Here is an 18796-nt window from a genome sequence, read left to right as displayed (position 1 = left end):
GTGATATGTGTACCCCCGTAAATATAACTGTTGTAATATAGTGCATTAACCTTGTCAAAACTGCAGGCAATATCAGCACCCGACATTTTCACACGGCTTGGGTTTACTGAGTTTGAAACTCGATTATTCAAAATTTTATTCCGCTAAAAACGCGTGCACGCGTGTACGGGATAATAAGGAGGGGGACGTGGGGATTTGCGGTGTTGCGGTGTTGCGGTGTTGCGGTGTTGATGTTTTTTTAATGCGGTGATCCGGTGGATGAAATCTCAACTTGCGGTGTTGCGGTGATCTCACAACTTACGGTGTGCGATGTTTGTGTTTTTCACGCTGCGGTGTTCGGTGAAATGAAACTGCGGCGCTGGGGTTTTTGTGACTACTGCGCTTGCGCAGCAGTCACTATTGCCATCGTCTGAGTTTTCCGAAAGTAAGTAAGCAACAATTGAATATACTTCGGAACCAATCAGTACAACGAATATCCATCTCACGGTCTCTCGCAAACACTTTTCGTATTAACGATGATTTGCCGGTAGTCATTGATGGTTGCCTCCTTCGATCTCAGCTCTTGGAAGTGTTCTTCGAAATTGAGGTGAGTTTTAAACATATTTTACAGCATTTACTTCTCACAGCTTTCATATTCACGGCGTTGGTAACGCTACCTGACAAATAGGGGCGTCTGACGTATAGGGGCGTCTGACATATAGGGGCGCTATATCAAAATACCAAAAGTTTATCATTACCTCTGCATGGTTAATGTGTCACACTACTAATAAAAGGTTTAAAATGACAGCTTTGGACTTATAAAAGTGTTAAAACGACAGCTTTTGACTTCTGGGGGAAGGAAAAGACTAACAATGAATTGGTTCGCTGAGTTGAGGTTCGAAGAATGGAGGTGTCGAGAAAGATCCACTTAGATCCACTGAAGAAAGATCCATCTAGATCCACTACAACGAATGCTTTCTTTGTCAGTATTTGTTAAGTCCTAAACTTTCTAAATTCGGAATATTTTTCAGGATTTCATAATTCTTAAGAGAGTCATAAATGGCCGAAGTCTCCTACATGTATTGCGACTCAAGTTCAGTAAACTTTAATTTGAATGGGGCGATCTGTTTCTGAAATTGTTACAGAATTGATCCAAATAACTTAAGCCACGCGCGGATCTGGGCTGTTAGGTTTTGGTGAATTCATAAATGCGTCATGTTTTCAAAATTGATTAATTTATCGCGTAGTCTCTTTCGCAGCCTTTATTGCGAAGGAATCTGCATCGTATCTATGACGGGAAAAATACAATACTGATCGTTTTCAATGTCACGCAATAAAAAAAATAAATACAACACCAATACAGTACCAGTGGATAAAGTCAAGAAATAGATAAAGAAGATCATTATTTTTCTTAGTGTTAGGTCTTTGCGTTTTCCCAAACTTAAGATGTTCGTATAAATTTTTCACAGAACTTTACGGAGCCCACAGTACGGAAACGCCGTGTTGGATTACCTTCGTGGTCAACTAAATATGGCGGCCGGAAATATTTTAAACATCTGGAACTTACTTTAGCTATTTAGGCGATCGATTATCTGTATTGAACAAACGAGCATTTGCAATTAAGCACACTTCGTAATGCTCCAACTTCTAAAAAGGCTAAATAACTTGAGATAGTTATATATTTTTCTACAAACGCGATCGTAGCTCCATGTCACGCTCCACTGCCATCAAAATACTCTGTTTGAATTGTAAACAGATATAAATGTACCATCTCTTATGCCTGGCTCTCAAGTTTTGTCTACGTACACATATTTAGAGAGGTAAAATTCGAGACATCTGACAAATAGGGGTGTCTGACATATAGGGGCATCCGACAAATAGGGGCGTCTGACAAATAGGGGCATCTGACATATAGGGGCATCTGACAAATAGGGGCATCTGACAAATAGGGGCGTCTGACATATAGGGGCATCTGACAAATAGGGGCGTCTGACAAATAGGAGCATCTGACAAATAGGGGCATCTGACATATAGGGGCGTCTTACAAATAGGTGCATCTGACAAATAGGGGCATCTGACAAATAGGGGCATCTGACAAATAGGGGCGTCTGACAAATAGGGGCATCTGACATATAGGGGCATCTGACAAATAGGGGCGTCTGACATATAGGGGCATCTGACAAATAGGGGCGTCTGACAAATAGGGGCGTCTGACAAATAGGGGCATCTGACATATAGGGGCGTCTTACAAATAGGTGCATCTGACAAATAGGTACATCTGACAAATAGGGGCGTCTGACAAATAGGGACGTCTGACAAATAGGGGCATCTGACATATAGGGGCGTCTTACAAATAGGTGCATCTGACAAATAGGTGCATCTGACAAATAGGGGCGTCTGACAAATAGGGGCATCTGACATATAGGTGCATCTGACAAATAGGGGTATCTGACATATAGGGGCATCTGACATATAGGGGCGTCTTACAAATAGGTGCATCTGACAAATAGGGGCGTCTGACAAATAGGGGCATCTGATATATAGGGGCATCTGACAAATAGGGGTATCTGACATATAGGGGCATCTGACATATAGGGGCGTCTTACAAATAGGTGCATGTGACAAATAGGGGCGTCTGACAAATAGGGGCGTCTGACAAATAGCTGCATCTAACATATAGGGGCACATGACATATAGGGGCATCTGACATATAGGGGGATCTAACAAATAGGGGCATCTGACATATAGGGGCGTCTTACAAATAGGTTCATCTGACAAATAGGTGCATCTGACAAATAGGGGCATCTGACAAATAGGGGCATCTGACATATAGGGGCGTCTGACATATCGGGGCGTCTTACAAATAGGTGCATCTGAGAAATAGGGGCATCTGACAGATAGGGACGTCTGACATATAGGGGCTTCTGACAAATAGGGGCGTCTTACAAATAGGTGCATCTGACAAATAGGGGCGTCTGAGAAATAGGGGCTTCTGACAAATAGGGGTGTCTGACAAATAGGGGCATCTGACAAATAGGGGCATCTGACATATAGGGGCTTCTGACAAATAGGGGCGTCTTACAAATAGGTGCATCTGACAAATAGGGGCGTCTGACATATAGGGGCATCTGACAAATAGGGGCATCTGACATTTAGGGGCGTCTGACATATCGGGGCATCTTACAAATAGGTGCATCTGAGAAATAGGGGCATCTGACAAATAGGGACGTCTGACATATAGGGGCTTCTGACAAATAGGGGCGTCTTACAAATAGGTGCATCTGACAAATAGGAGCGTCTGAGAAATAGGGGCTTCTGACAAATAGGGGTGTCTTACAAATAGGTGCATCTGACAAATAGGGGCGTCTGACATATAGGGGCGTCTGACAATTAGGGGTGTCTTACAAATAGGTGCATCTGACAAATAGGGGCGTCTGACATATAGGGGCGTGTGACAAATAGGGGCGTGTTACAAATAGGTGCATCTGGCATATAGGAGCGTCTGACATATAGGGGCATCTGACAAATAGGGGCATCTGACAAATAGGGGCGTCTGACAAATAGGGGCGTCTGAAAATTAGGGGCATCTGACAAATTGGGGTGTCTGACAAATAGGTGCATCTGACAAATAGGGGCGTCTGACATATAGGGGCATGTGACAAATAGGGGCGTCTTACAAATAGGTGCATCTGGCATATGGGGGCATCTGACAAATATGGGCGTCTGACAAATAGGGGCATCTGACATATAGGGGCATCTGACAAATAGGGTCATCTGACAAATAGGGGCATCAGACAAATAGGGGCGTCTTACAAATAGGGGCATTGTATTCTACTTCAGTGCCAGAAAGTTGAATCAACATTGCTATAATTTAAACTACTACATTGATTAGTGCTGCATTGCCTAAAATAAGTTAAACATAATCTTACTTTCACGTGCTTGGACTCCCGACATTTTCGAGGTCTTGCTTACCTGAAAGAAAGACAATTTGAAATTGAACTTTTCGATTTGTTTTTCCTTGCCGGTGAAACATGTCTTTCCTCTTACATGCAAGTCATGGCAGGCGAGCATAATCCATCATGCGGAATGGTTGGACGGTCTTGGTCACTCACCATTGCAATGCTTTTAAAGTGTGATCAAGTATGCTGCTCTTCTCAACTGAAGGCTAATTAAGGCACTTCAGGAGTCAGCATTATTCTGCTGTTCTTCTCAACTGAATGCTAATGAAAAAACTTCAGGAGTCAGCACTATTCTGCTGTTCTTCTCAACTGAAGGCTAATTAAGCAATTCAGGAGTCAGCTATGTACACTTTTCCGCGTTTTCGGCATTCTGCTGTTCTTCTCAACAGTAGGCATGTCTTTACTACATACATCAAGATAATGCTAAAAAGGAGGGAAACCCTTAACACTTTGCCGTAAGAACAGTGACCTCGTTTATTTCTACATTACTGTAAGGTTTTGGTAATTCGGCCTGTTTACTTTTTACACACTGGATAAGACGTTTTCCAATCTTTTTGAATAATTTACCGTGAGGTTGTTGAGATGTAGAAATGGCACCTTGTTCACCGTGTGCCATTTCGTGTATGACAACACTCAAAAATGATGCATCTGTCTCTAACTCTTCGTGAAAGATGACAATGAAGAAGTCGTACTTAGGGGTGTGGAGATAATGCGTACAACTAAGCTTCCTAGTCGTGTCTTTGGTTACGCTTGCGTGGTCTTCAGCAGACATGCATCCGATGTGAGTTTTGCCATCTGGGAAAGGAAAGTCTTCGTAAATTCCAGCAATTGCCGTGTACAGCTCTTGAACGCGCTTACTTTCTACTGGGTAATTTGCTGCCACACGCCGTAGTTGCTGCACTTTGCCTTCGTTTTTTTTTCCTTTCAGTTTCCTTCTTTTGCTCCCTTTCGAAGACATCTTGGCACGGTTTGTACCGCCATTGTGGATTGTTAAAATTACCCATTTCGCACTTACCGTGAAACCAACGTTTGCAGGCAATACATAGCACCATCTCATTGCCATCGTCAGGCATTCTACAGTGGCAATGAACAGGACAGCGCCACTCATAAAGAATATCCGTGTCTTTTTTTGGAAGTGCTGCAGGCTTTCTCGACGAACAAAGCCATGTCTTCTTCTTCGAAGCTCTTAAGTAACTCTTGACGCATGATTTTTTGATCAAAACGCTCTCTCGCTGGATCTCGTCCCACGCACAGCAATGTCGCAAAGGCGATTGCAAATAAACCACAGTCATTCCCTCCTTCCTGTTGTTGCACGTCGTCAACCAAAAAGGTTACCTCTTTGGGAGGCTGCATTATTTGGCAAACGCTCTGTTCAACGCTTATGGGGTACCTAATCTTTGTATCTTTCTTTTTGTCCACCCCGTGAAGGCTATCGTATATGGAGACTTCTACCCTGAGATTTTGCGCATGAGACAAAGTTATCCAGTGGTTGCCCCGCACATTTACAATTTGAACAAATCCGTCTATAGAGAGCGAAGGGGGAAAACCATCTTTCTTTGCTAGGATAACGTCTGCTAGACCGGCAAAATTCGGTGCTATCTTCCTCATCAGTTTCATTGCCGCATTGATGAATCAATCATTTATCCAGTAGTCATTCATGATGAGGTATTTGTCCCGATTCTTAAGCCCCAAATCTTTGATCCAGTAACAATCTGCCAAAGATAGCGGGCGCTGTAAAGTTGCATGAACGTCAATGGGGCCATTCTGAGTGCCTAAGTCTGATGACTGGGGTGATTTAGGTTTCATCTTCTCCGTAGTGGCTTGTTGGTTATCAGTGGGTTGATCTTTTGTACCCGAGACTGATGGGTCAGAAGATTCAGGTCTCGTTATCTTCGGAATGGCTTGTTGGGCAGCTGTTGGTCGATTCCCTGAACTTGAACCTGATGGGTCGGACGATTCAGGCTCCATCTTCTTTGGAGTGGCTTGTTGGGCAGCTGTCGGTTGATTTCTTGAACCTGAGCTTGATGGGTCGCACGATTCAGACTTCATCTTCTTTGGAGTGGCTTGTTGAGCATCGTCATCCATGTCACCTGCGATATTCCGCTTCTGATGCCCCTTCCTCCTCACAACTATTTTGTTCGTTTTATCTAGGACAGCACAACCGTTTTCATCGACTTTGATCTGGTGTTTAAAAGCAGCTCTAAGTCCGTCTTTTTGACGTCGGTTGATCCTTTCACTATGAATGTCAATGTTTGAACGAAATAGAAAAATGTGGTTTACTGGTTTCATCTGGTTTAAATATCTAGTGTCGTGATTGTATAGGAGATGGAGCTGCTCATCTTTCTGCGTGTTAAGGTTTCCTTTCACTTCCTTAATATTCCTTACTCGTCTCAATGCCTCTTCATCTTTCTTTGCGTTTCTTTCGTGCAATCGATCAAAGAGACATAAATGCTTATCGCTTCCAGTCACCGGGTGCACCTTTGTAGTACTGCCTTTGTCATTTCCATCTACGTAGTTGTCGTTTAACCATGGCAGCGATACTTCCAGTTTTCCTTCAAGTGCCTCTTGCACATTTTCTTTAGTCGGTTCAGCAACCATACCGTTGTGCGAGCTAAACATTTCTCTGTTTCTCTTTTGTCCACGTGCAACTAGCATGTTGGCCATATCACTTACCACGATATTTGGCTGGTGTGCCATAGACAAAATAAGATCAATGTAATCCCTTGGACTTTCTGCGCGCAGAACAAACTTCAAAGCGTAGATAACGCCGTGCTGACAAGTCCCAGATACCCATCCACCAGAGCGACCCCAAATCTTGTTAAATGCCTTCTTAACCTTTTCGTCGTCCTTGGAAATGGCCTGCTTAATGTGCATGATGACATCCAGTACATTATGTAGATGGCAAATGATTAAAATGAGAGATTTTTTCACACGAAGTCAAAAATCAGTACTTGTCTTCCAAATGAAAATGGGCCCCGATTTGAAGTGGGAGCGCTAGCTAAGTACAGTATATAGAGGGTGAATGATTGAAATGAGCGACTTCTTCACAAAAAGTAAAAAAATCCGTAGTTGTCTTTCAAATGAAAATAGGGACCGTTTTCATAGAAAAGCGCTAGCTAAGCATAGCATATAGAGCGCGAAAGATTGAAATAAGAGACTTTTTTACACAAAGTAAAAAATCCGCAATCGTCTTCCAAATGAAAATGGACCCCGGTTTGATGTGGGAACGCCGGGTAAGTACATTATGGAGAGGGCGAATGATTAAAATGAGCGACTTTTTCACAAAAAGTAAAAAAATCCGTAGTTGTCTTTCAAATGTAGATGGCCCCGTTTGATGGAGGAGCGCTAGCTAAGTACAGTATATAGAGGGCGAAAGATTGAAATGAGAGACTTTTTCACACAAGGTAAAAAATCCGCAATTGTCTTCCAAATGGAAATGGACCCCGATTTGATGTGGGAGCGCCAAGTAAGTACATTATGTAGAGGGCGAATGATTAAAATGAGAGATTTTTTCACACAGAGTCAAAAATCAGAACTTGTCTTCCAAATGAAAGTGGGCCCCGATTTGAAGTGGGAGCGCTAACTAAGTACAGTTTTTAGAGGGCGAATGATTGAAATGAGCGACTTCTTCACAAAAAGTAAAAAAATCCGTAATTGTCCTTCAAATGAAAATAGGGCGCGTTTTCATGGAGAAGCGCTAGCTAAGTATAGCATATAGAGGGCGAATGATTAAAATGAGAGACTTTTTCACACAAAGTAAAAAATCCACAATTGTCTTCCAAATGAAAATGGTAAAAAATCAGTACTTGTCTTGCAAATGATAATGAGCTCCGATTTGATGTGGGAGCGCTAGCTAAGTACAGTATATAGAGGGCGAATGATTGAAATGAGCGACTTCTTCACAAAAAATAAAAAAATCCGTAATTGTCTTTCAAATGAAAATAGGGCCCGTTCTCATGGGGAAGCGCTAGCTAAGTATAGTATATAGAGGGCGAATGATTGAAATGAGAGACTTTTTCACACAAAGTCAAAAATCCGTAGTTGTCTTTCAAATGAAAATGGGCTCGGTTTTCATGGGGGAGCACTAACAAAGTACAGTATGTAGAGGGCGAATGATTGAAATGAGCGACTTCTTCGCAAAAAGTAAAACAATCCGTAGTTGTCTTTCAAATGTAAATGGGCCCCGTTTTGATGGGAAAAACTAGCTAAGTCCAGTTTATAGACGGCAAATGATTGAAATGAGGGACTTTTTAACACAAAGTAAAAAATCCGTACGGTACTTGTCTTTCAAATGAAAATGAGCTCCGTTTTCACGGGGAGCACTAACTAAGTACAGCTTATATAGGGCGATTGATTGAAATGTGACTCACACAAAGTAAAAAATCCGTAATTATCTTTCAAATGTAAATGGGCCCCGTTTTCATGGGGAAGCGTTAGCTAAGTAGATTGTGCAGAGAGCGAATGATTGAAATGAGAGACTCTCACAAAAAGTAAAAAAACCGTAATTGTCTTTCCAACGTAAATGGACCCCGTTTTGATGGGAAAAACAAGCTAAGTACAGTTTAGAGAGGGCGAATGATTGAAATGAGAAACTTTTTCACACAAAGTAAAAGATCAGAAATTGTCTCAGTTTCAAATGTAATATGGGTGAGCATGAGCTAAGTACAGTAGCTGGAAGGCGCGCGAGATATAAATGAGAGAATTTTCACATAAAGCTTCCGTTGGCGGGAATTACTCAATGCAGAGTTTGTATGGGTGTTCAAACAGGGTTTTGTGACGGCGGTAGTAACTAGAGCTGTCCGCTTACGAGAGTGTCCACTTTCAAAAGATAATGAATGGCAACAGAATACATTTGTAGAAAAAAACTATGATGTCCGATCAACTCTTAGAAACCGGCATCGCCAATATCTCACACTCCTATATGTCAGACGCCCCGATATGTCAGATGCCCCTATTTGTCAGATACCCCTAATCGTCAGATGCCCCTATATGTCAGATGCCCCTATATGTCATGTGCTCCTATATGTCAGACGCCCCTATATGTCAGACGCCCCTATCTGTCAGACGCCCCTATTTGTCAGATGCCCCTATATGTCAGATGCCTCTATATGTCATGTGCCCCTATTTGTCAGATGCCCTTATATGTTAGACGCCTGTATATGTCAGATGCCCCTATTTGTTAGATCCCCCTATATGTCAGAAGACCCTATTTGCCAGATGCCCCTATATGTCAGATGCCCCTATATGTCATGTGCCCCTATATTTCAGATGACCCTATCTGCCAGATGCCCCTATATGTCAGATGCCCCTATATGTCATGTGCCCCTATATTTCAGATGCCCCTATATGTCAGATGCCCCTATTTGTCCGATGCACCTATTTGTAAGACGCCCCTATATGTCAGATGCCCCTATATGTCAGATGCCCCTATATGTCAGACGCCCCTATTTGTCAAACGCCCCTATTTGTCAGATGCCCCTATATGTCAGATGCCCCTATATGTCATGTGCCCCTATTTGTCAGATGCCCCTATATGTCAGACGCCCCTATATGTCAGATGCCCCTATTTGTTAGATCCCCCTATATGTCAGATGACCCTATTTGTCAGATGCCCCTATATGTCAGATGCCCCTATATGTCATGTGCCCCTATATGTCAGATGCTCCTATTTGTAAGACGCCCCTATTTGTCAGACGCCCCTATATGTCAGATACCCCTATATGTCAGACGCCCCTATTTGTCAGATGCCCCTATATGTCAGATGCCCCTATATGTCATGTGCCCCTATATGTCAGACGCCCCTATATGTCAGATGCCCCTATATGTCAGATGCCCCTATATGTCAGATGTCCCTATTTGTCATGTACCCCTATATGTCAGGTGCGTGAAGTATACAAGAGAAATGCCGAAACATTAATATATGCTGTTTGCCGTAAATGGGGATTATTAATATCTCCAATCTTACCTCTCTAAATACGTGCACGTAAAACAAAACTTGAGAGCCAGGCATAAGAGACGGTTAATTTATATCTGTTTACACTTCAACCACGCGTATTTTGATGGCAGTTGAGCGTGACACGGAGTTACGATCGCGTTTGTAGAAAAATATATAACTATCTCAAGTTATTTAGCCTTTTTAGAAGTTAGAGCATTAGGAAAAGTGCTTAATTGTAAATGCTCCTTTTTTCAATACAGATAATCAGTAGCCTAGATAGCGAAAATAAGCTCCAGATTATTTCCGGCCGCCATATTGGTTGACCACGAAAGTATTCCAACACGGCGTTTCCATACTGTGAGCTCCGTAATTTCGTGCGAAACAGTTATACGAATGTCTTAAGTCTGGGAAAACGCAAAGACCTAACACTAAGAAAAATAATGATCTTCTTTGTCTATTTCTTGACTTTATCCACTGGTACTGTATTGGTGTTGTATTTATTTTTTTATTGCGTGACATTGAAAACGATCAGTATTGTATTTTTCCCGTCATAGATACGATGCAGATTCCTTCGCAATAACGGCTGCGAAAGAGACTACGAGATAAATTAATCAATTTTGAAAACATGACGCATTTATGAATTCACCAAAACCTAACAGCCCAGATCCGCGCGTGGCTTAAGTTATTTGGATCAATTCTGTAACAATTTCAGAAACAGATCGCCCCATTCAAATTAAAGTTTACTGAACGTGAGTCGCAATACGTGTAGGAGACTTCAGCCATTTATAGATCTCTTAAGAATTACGAAATCCCGAAAAATGCTCCACATTATTCATACTGAGACTTAGAAAATTTGTGGATCTAGTGAATCTAGATTTCTTGACACCTCCATTCTTCGAACCTCAGCTCAGCAAACCGATTTATTATTAGTCTTTTCCTTCCTCTAATAGTCGCTACTGACTAGAAGTCAAAAGCTGTCATTTTAACACAAACCATTTATTGGTAGTGTGACACATTAACCATGCAGAGGTAATGATAAACTTTTGGTATTTTGATATAGCGCCCCTATATGTCAGACGCCCCTATATGTCAGACGCCCCTATTTGTCAGGTAGCGTTACCAACCCTAGTTTCCAACCGATCAGATGAAAGGTTGCGTGAGGATTCAGGTCGAGATAAACGGCGAATTTCTATTGTACTGAGCATTGATTTGTCGACACGTATTGTAAATAAACAACCCTTGCCGATACTTCATACTTTTGGAAGTAGCTTTAGCCTCGTATGAGAAAATCTGGACCTCTCTGGAGGAATATTAGGCGCCGATGTGGGATAATTGAGCCTCTTCGGAGCACATATTGAGCTCCGATGTTTCATAATTGAGCCTCTCGAGCGACCATGTTGGTATAATCTTGTAGTGATCGATAAACTATTTCAAGAATAGAGTGTTTCTGTCGAGAACTATCGGCTGATAGTTGCTCCCGCGGAAATTTGATGCCCTTGAAACAAATATTTGCTTGAGAAGCGAAGCTTCTCGCTTCTTCTTCGAGGGCAAATATGCTAGTTTTAAGAACATCAAATTTCCAAGGAGCAACTATCAGACCGATAGTTCAGATACATAAACACTCTATTGTCTTTATTGCTCACCACTAAATTTTCTTCCGTGCGCCATTTCAAAAATTATATTGAATTATTATATGGCTTTGGCTTGTGGCCGATATAACGCACGCTCTGATTGGCTAAGAGCGAGATCTGAGTGGTCATTATGTAGCCGTAATGCCCACGGGCCGATTACGGATTATGCAAATTAGGAAGAGCCCGGCTCGGAAAATTCAAGCGCATTGAAATGATGAAAGCCGATTAAAAACAGTAAGAAAAGTAAATTTAATTCCGAGTAGCTAAAAGTTTAGGGATTTTTCCTTAATAAAATTTGTATAGAAGTCGCTTTTGACTTATCGGTAACCTTGGCAGGCACTAGTGAAAAACAATCAAGGTTTGCCGAGTGTTGAGTAAAGCTAAAATCGCCAAGTGAAAACCACCATCGGCAGATGTGTCGCGTATCCTGAGCAGAACACCACGAAGAAACTTATAAGTTATCATCGTAGTCACAACAATTACCGAAATATTGAACTCCGTTCGGTCGAGAGTCAACTAATTTTGGATTGATGCATATGAGTTGGTCGACACTCGGTGGATGTCAATTGAGTGTCAATCAAGATTTTGATCGAGTGTCAATTACAGGTTGATTGAGGGTATCGATGGACACTCAACCACAGATGCATTTAGTACACATGATCTATTTTTTGTCTGTTTACTCTGTTAATAGTCTCTGGAGAAAGCCAAAAACCAATTTGAATTGTTGAACGATGCATTCAATATGTTTTGCTCTCTTTACTACTAGATATACAAAATAAGGATATGAAAACTTCTTTTAAAAAGATCTGACCAACTTGTTCTGTAATTAATTACTGCAGGAGCAGATCCAAGATTTTTCAACAATGCATGCCCCTGAAATGTTGCAATTTGAGAATTGAGAGAAGTAATCAAAACGGTCAACTACAGCAAAACAACTATGGAGGGCTTTAGTGAGGATGAATGGTGGGGCATAAAAACGAGACTCGATGTTTCACAGTAGAGTGCTGCCTTGTACCTCAAGGTTACTCACTGGTGTAACTGTTATCACTATTTTAGCTGATCACAATGGGGTACCTGTCCAGAGTGTTTGCCTTAACTCACTCACTTACTCATCCCTGTAGTGCTGGCTGTAGCAAAAGTTACCTTTATTTCTTCCATAATACAGGCACTCTCAATCAACCCCAGAACTGTTGCTATGATTTGTACCATTCTCGTTGTGTTGTTGACCATAAATCTTGTTTCATCAGTTTATTGAAATATTAAAAAAAATTATTTTGATTGTCTCATCAGGTTTGTTTACTGATTACTTTTCGTACACCATACATCATACACTGCTGATAGTTTCACACTTGATTCTGTTAACTGTTACACTGGCGACACCCACATGTACTAATAGGCCATTTTTGATGTATTACAATTCCAACTTGGAGGCTTGAGGAAATACAAGAAGAGAAATCACATTTAGGTTGAGGAATGAACAATTAATTTCGATTGTTTTATTCCCCAAAGCCTCATGGCCATGTTAGAATTTTACTGAATACAACGAAAATGGCCTATTAGAGAACGATTTTTTTTCTTCTTTTGTACAAATTCAAACATTCTTTAACAATAGCTTATTAGCATTCAAGAATGCCTCTAATCACCAACATTCATGATCTAACCATTTGCACACATTCTTCTCCACATAACTGCATATATAGGACAATTGTACTTTTTGTGTTTCCACCTTTTAAGTAGTAGTCACATGCGCCTGTATGGGGCCTATTTTTTGAGTTACCTTTCTCAAACCTAAATTTGACCTAAATTTATGAAATGCTAATTTATGACACACGTACCATTGAGCTTAATAATAGGGACTTTAAGCAGCGGGAACGCGGACGGCGGCGGGGACGCCGAAACCTGTGAGAAGGCTGGGGAGAGAACGCCGTTGTGGCGGGAATTCACAAACACTAAGCAGCACCGTCGGAAACCGCGGTTTCCGCACTATCAAGCTTATTGACATTATCGATATTCGTCCTCTGTTTATCAGGATGAACTAGGATCACTTCATTGAAAGAAGTTCGCAATCAACTCTTGACAATCCACGATGAAGGTGTGTTAAACGATCAGGAACTTCTACTCTTGTACGATTTAAACCGGTCGAATGATCTCGATCAACCTCGTGATTCCTTTCCTGATTTTAACTTCGATGTTTTGAAGACGACGAGTGCCGGTCCGAATTTTGCTTCCACAAACGCAACTTGCCCCTTCTCGCTGAGTTGTACAATGAAGTAAACGAGCTTATTATCAGCAGATATTTAATCAGACTGGTGCGACAAATGAGCGTGCCGACTGATAAAGATCTAAGTAAACCACTGATCTTACGACTGAAAATGGAGACAGCTACGCAAGTTTTAATGGTGTCTACCCTTTGAAATGTCTTAGAATTTCACCATGATGAGCCATTTGACATTTGAGTACTTCTCGAAAGGAAAAATTTCGATTGAAATTCGTGTAAGTTGTCTTTATTTACATTAGCTTTCAAAAAGATATTTCACGGTACTCACATGTTCGCCGACTGGCTTGAGTTCGCTTCAGATTTCTCGACGTTTCTTTAAAATGAAATATCTCACATAACAAGAGAAAACAAGCATTTAAGTTCCTCGAAATTAGTAACACGGGTTATTTAGCGTTGACACAGCAGAGGAAACGAAAGCAAAAACTCACGTTTTCAGACAACGCGAAATGAGCTTCACTCACGTCGGGCCCGAACGCAGAACGTCAACTTGTTTCCCGCCAGTCATGCGCAGTGCACCTTTTGGCTTTTCCCTGATCTTATGGCGTTCCCGTCGCCGTCCGCGTTATCTTTGCTTAAAGTCCCTAATTTGTAACAAAATACAGACCGTCACTTTCTAGTCAATCTTCAATATGGTTCGGCTGCCAATGCGAAGCTGTTTTTATTTATACGTAACTTGACAAGTAACTCGACCTCTGCCACCCTGGAAACGCCAAGGCCGAATATAATGTATTATTGACTGCGTAGCTTTTTTCTACGCAAAAAAGGAAAAGGTGACGAAAACTACCGGTAACAAAATATATTCAGATGTCGCATCGGCAGGGAAGAAAGAAGGCTTTCTAAGCTAAGGAAGCTTTGTAAATTACACACGTTTACTTTTTTTTCCTTTTGCTATTCGGCTTCGTCTAGAGGTCATTCTGATACCGGTCTATACCCACTCCCAGGTCCTACGACTTTCTTGACCTTCTATTTTTTCAAACGATTATCGATATCGAATGCAAACGCAGCTAGCCCTGGAAAGCAATACTTCCAGTCAAGATAGGGCTTCAGTCTGTGGGTTTATACGGGATATAATTCATGGTAGGCCACCCATATAGTCTCCCTGCAGTTTGATTCTATTAACTGCCGTTTGCTTGCGGTAAGCATTTAAATATTGTGTTTACTTGCAGTTGGCATTTATTTACTACTGTTTGCTTGCGGTTAACATTTAATTACTGCTGTTTGCTTGCGGTTAGCATTTAAGGAGTAAAGGGGAAGGCGATTATATGTGGCCTACCATGAATTATCTGCCGTTTATACACCAAGAAAAATGAGCGAAGTACAAGTAAAAGACGAGAGGAATCTGGGGTAAAGGCCATCTCTCGAGGTACTCCTCTCTTTTTTCTTCGTCCGCTTCCTAGCTTCCCGGAAGGTTTCTTCACAAGAGCAAGAAAACTGATTTACAGGCATCAGCGGTATCGACACATGCGCAATGAAAAGCGTTGTGATGTGTCAGGAGCCATAATCGGGGACGGAGACCGTAAGCGCGCGCCATTTCTAGTATTGGGGTTGTCCGGGTTGTCCCCATGATATGGGACAATAATTCTATTTTTAGAACAAATTGCGCCATCGCCTGAGGCACACGCGCGTACATGCTGCGAGGATTTTTGCGGATGTCGAGCGGGGGAAATGGCGTCCGAAATTCCCGAAATTTTGTCATGTTTTTGGCCCACAACTCAACGCGTTTACATCTGTTGGACTTTTGCTTAAGTATTTTCGTCGTAAGCTGCTCCAGTTTGAGTGAAGTAAGACAGTATCGAATTTAGGTATGTTCCGCTTTAAGCTTAGATATGATATCGCTGACCAAGTTGTGTAACGACGGATGCTTCTTTTACATGAGCTGTACATTACTCCACTCTAAGTTTCACATATCTTGAAGATTAACAACTCTTCCAAACCACAGCAAAAAACTAGTTGGGTATATTTGGATATAGCAGCGTTTCAGGACTTCAAAGTTTCCCTCCTCTTGCCACAGCCTTGCGAGGATTTCGCCAGAGTCTATCTCGACCGAAAAGTAAAACAAAAAATAATAATTGCAAGTTTGAGTTTCGCCTGAATTGTAAGCAACGCTTGATGTTTTATCAAAGCCCAATAAGCGACAATAAACTTTATGTCTGTAGATGCTGCTCAGTTTTGTTTGTGTAAAAATAATTGTCTGTTGTCGATGAATAAGAGCACTCGCCGATGCATGTTTTGTACAGTCAGTAAAACATGGCAAATTGGACTTCCCCACTTTTGTGAAAACGTGCATCGAACTCATATAATATCTCTAGCTTTTAAATATGTTTAAGGTTGATAAATGTTTGAGAACATATTAAAAGCTTAGCTGAGAATATGTGAACACAGCAGAAATAATCAGCAAAATTACGACGACGCTTTCTTTAATCAACTCGAATAACGATTTGATTTTTTTTGGTTGAGTTATCAAAACTCCTTGTTTCTTTTATTTTCGCCGCGTAAAATTTCACTATGTTAAAGAAACACACATGATATTAGTAGCCTTTTGGCGTTCGTGAAAACTGTTGCAGCATCTCGGCACAAAAGACCACGAAATAAATCTTTGTCAAGGTTTGTTGACAATTGAAAACACCGACTCGGACTTGAAAGAGCGCGCGCTGCACTATGCAAATGAGCTACTGAATGTACGCGTCAGACTTTCCTTTCAAAAAGTTTTGCAAACTCGCCAAACAAACAGAAACCATAAGAAACTATCAAAAACAGGGTTTGGTTATGATTAAGCATTTTTTGGGAAACTCACAAATCAACTCGATACCAGAGTAAAGAGTTTTCTTACATAACTTTTCTTCACAGAACAAACGAAAAACTTACGCGTACAACTGGCGCGAGCTGATATTATTCATTCACTGCGCGAAAAAAAAAAAAAAACTCACCTTTTCCATTAGCTCAGAGCATAAAACTACATATAAGAGTCCTGGTTCTTATTCCCTGCCTTATTCCCTGCCATCGCTACGAAAAATCTGCATGAGAATCTCGGAGCTCTCACCATTCGATCACTCAACGTGACAACATTCACGCGAGAGCCCCCGACACGTGCGCGGATCCGCGCGGATATATGACGTCAGGATGGCGCAATTTGTTCTAAAAATAGAAAAATTGTCCCATATCATAAGTGCGCGCGGATCCCAAGACTTACGGTCTCCGTCCCCGATTATGGCTCCTGGATGTGTTTATTTTGTGGAAAATTGTTGAGGTATAAAAGTTTTGTTTTAAGTGTAGATGAACGAATCATGGCGCTGAAAATACGAGTTGCGGTGACGGTGCTTCGTTGACTTTTCTTGCGGTGATGCGGTGTTCGTTAATTTTTTTTGCGGTGTTGCGGTGTTCAGAACCCCCCATGTCCCCCTCAATAAGGGTACACATATCACTGATTATTTCATGAACTAGTGATATGTGTATCCCCATGGACACAGCTGTTATATTGGCTTTCTAACCAAGAAGAAAAATGCCCATTACATTTGCATTGTCAAAACTGGCTTGCTAGAAATATTCACACCCGGCATTTATTCATAGCTTGGGATTTCTGGAGTTTCACTGTACTCGGTTGTATACGACTGCATGCAGGGGATACACATATCACTAATTTTGACATGGCGCAGTGATATGTGTATCCCCTGATGTGTATCCCCTGAAGACAGCCGTTACCTAGACTATCTACCGAAGAATAGTCGGCGCGTCGGGTATGTTATGGACGGGTCAATGGGTGAGTGAGTGAGTGAGGGAGGGAGGGAGGGAGGGAGGGAGTGAGTGAGTGAGTGAGTGAGTGAGAGAGAGAGTGAGTGAGTGAGTGAGTGAGTGAGAGAGAGATGTATGTATGTCACACCAATCAGATTGGATCTACTATGAACAGCCAATCAAATTTCTTGTTGTAAAGGTAAATGGTACGTGAGAAACACAAGGTATGTATAAACACAAGGACTTTGGTAATTGAAAAATAAAGAGTGACATGTATGTTGCCAGTTTGTGATTTTTCATCCGGTTTGGAGGGGAGTGTGACAGTTACATACGTACATTGGGTTGTTTTAGAGTGCATAATTTTCAGTGTAATGGTGGCTAGTTATGAACGAGATGAGTCTTGAGTTTTGACGCAGTTCATGAGTAGTAGGCAAATGGCACGAGATATTTTTATTTTTAATTACAAAGGGTAACATGATACTTTGTTTTTCACAAGGAGTTAATTCAATTAGAGGTCACGAATCGTCGGTTCTAGTTCTTAGGACATGTTTTAGAGGAGACGAGACTATTTAGATTTGAAGCAGTTCTAACGTTTACAATAGGGCTATCTTTAAAACGGGGAACGGGGAATCTTTAAAATGGGGAATCTTTAAAAGCGGGAATCTTTAAAATGGGGAATCTTTAAAAGCAGGAATCTTTAAAATGGGGAATCTTTAAAGGCGGGAATCTCAAAAATGGGGAATCTTTAAAAGCGGGAATCTTTAAAATGGGGAATCTTTAAAAGCGGGAATCTTTAAAATGGGGAATCTTTAAAAGCGGGAATCTTTAAAATGGGGAATCTTTAAAAGCGGGAATCTTTAAAATGGGGAATCTTCAAAAGCGGGAATCTTTAAAATGGGGAATCTTTAAAAGCGGGAATCTTTAAAATGGGGAATCTTTAAAGGCGGGAATCTTTAAAATGGGGAATCTTTAAAAGCGGAAATCTTTAAAACGGGAATCTTTAAAATGGGGAATCTTTAAAGGCGGGAATCTTTAAAATGGGGAATCTTTAAAAGCGGAAATCTTTAAAACGGGAATCTTTAAGAAAAAGTTAGCCTGCGAATACAGCCTCCTCTCCTCGCACCTCGTCACTGGGAGGTTTCACGCGTCCCCAGAAACACATAAATAACATATTCTTCATTAAAACAAGTCCGCATTAAATTGTCCTCAAGAAGAAAACTCGTGTTTTCAGCTTTTCTAATACATCACTGAAATTTACAAATTATTATAATTAACGAACAAGAAC

At 41.3% G+C, this 18796-nt stretch overlaps 2 long non-coding RNA genes across 2 annotated transcripts; one reads left to right on the top strand and one right to left on the bottom strand.

Moving 5' to 3' along the window:
- Positions 1–241: 241 nt before the first annotated feature.
- LOC149111039 (uncharacterized) lies at positions 242–12790 on the top strand. Its single transcript, XR_016207829.1, has 2 exons — positions 242–586; positions 12344–12790. It is a non-coding gene; the product is annotated as an uncharacterized LOC149111039 (long non-coding RNA).
- A 1202-nt stretch (positions 12791–13992) lies between these two features.
- On the bottom strand, positions 13993–14382 carry LOC149111038 (uncharacterized). The gene is made up of 2 exons (XR_016207830.1): positions 14211–14382; positions 13993–14095 (listed from the first exon to the last, which is right to left on the bottom strand). It is a non-coding gene; the product is annotated as an uncharacterized LOC149111038 (long non-coding RNA).
- Positions 14383–18796: the final 4414 nt, after the last annotated feature.

The sequence above is a fragment of the Orbicella faveolata genome, unplaced genomic scaffold (genome assembly GCF_042242905.1).
Source record: "Orbicella faveolata isolate gen_17 unplaced genomic scaffold, um_ofav_v1 contig_24, whole genome shotgun sequence".
Classification (NCBI taxonomy): Eukaryota; Metazoa; Cnidaria; class Anthozoa; order Scleractinia; family Merulinidae; genus Orbicella; species Orbicella faveolata.
Note: the sequence above shows the minus strand (reverse complement) of the source record. Positions and strands in the feature narration are given on the sequence as shown.